Source organism: Nycticebus coucang, chromosome X (genome assembly GCF_027406575.1).
Source record: "Nycticebus coucang isolate mNycCou1 chromosome X, mNycCou1.pri, whole genome shotgun sequence".
NCBI classification, from domain to species: Eukaryota; Metazoa; Chordata; class Mammalia; order Primates; family Lorisidae; genus Nycticebus; species Nycticebus coucang.
In genome coordinates this window covers 123,840,261-123,841,402 of record NC_069804.1, presented here as the reverse complement: position 1 = coordinate 123,841,402, position 1,142 = coordinate 123,840,261, and the positions used below count along the sequence as shown (strand labels likewise).

The 1,142-nt window shown below is 40.0% G+C and overlaps 1 non-coding gene across 1 annotated transcript; it reads left to right on the top strand.

Moving 5' to 3' along the window:
- The first annotated feature begins 513 nt into the window (after window positions 1-513).
- LOC128578684 (U6 spliceosomal RNA) lies at window positions 514-618 on the top strand. Its single transcript, XR_008377824.1, has one exon. It is a non-coding gene; the product is annotated as a U6 spliceosomal RNA (small nuclear RNA).
- Window positions 619-1,142: the final 524 nt, after the last annotated feature.

Below are 1,142 nucleotides of genomic sequence, written 5' to 3'. Positions count from 1 at the left end.
GATTGCTTGAGTCTGAGGTTGTTGTGAGCTTGATGATGCCACAGCACTGTAGTGCAGGCAACAGAGTGTAGATGCTTTCTCAAAAAAATAATTAATAAATAAATTTTAAAAATAGAGGATCCCTTAAACCCAAAGGTTGGAGGTTGCTGTGAGCTATGATGGTGCCATGGAACTTTACAAGGGGAACAGCTTGAGATTCTGTCTCAAAAAAAAAAAAAAATGATGCTTCTTTACTGAACTTTGATGTCCTCAGTGTTAGTGGTGAAGGAAGACTTTTATGCAAGCAAAGCTTCTATGCAAGCTTTCTTCAATAAGAAACAGGAAACCATAAGTAGCATATGCATAAGATTCTTAACGTTTTGTCTTTTTTAAACCATAGAACTTGAAAAATAAACTAAACCTGAATACCAAGTTAAATAATTGAGACAATAAATCCATTCTGAAAATTTTAGCTTGCAGAGTCCCTTCATACTATTGCTCAGACTGTAAAATAAGTTTAAAAGCAGGTGGAGGGTGCTCGCTTTGGCAGCACATATACTAAAATTGGAACGATAGAGAAGAATAGCATGGCCCCTGCACAAGGATGACATGCAAATTCGTGAAGCGTTCCATATTTTTGAAAATAAAGGCAACATAAGACCCACAAAGTAAAAAAAAAAAAAAAAAGCAGGTGGAGGGTGGCCTGTGGCTTATTGGGTAGGGTGCCAGTACCATACACTGAGGGTGGTGGGTTCAAACATGGCCCTGGTCGAACTACAACAAAAAATAGCCGGACATTGTGGCGGGTGCCTGTAGTCCCAGCTACTTGGGAGGCTGAGGCAAGAGAATCGCCTAAGCCCAGGAGTTGGAGGTTGCTATGAGCTGTGACATTATGGCACTCTACTGAGACGATAAAGTGAGACTCTGTCTCTCTAACAACAACAACAAAAAAAAAATAAAGCAGGTGGAAACTGCTCAGTGGTGAATGAAAGACACCGTAAAGGTAGAAAACTGGTCACTTCCTGTATCTAGAAATTTTGCACAGAGAATTCTAGAAGCCACATCCAACCTTGAGCCAATTATTGAAGGTTAGAAATCTCATTTTGGAGCCTATTGTAGATGTGTGGGGCAATACACTGCATATTCTGTCCATCACCAACATG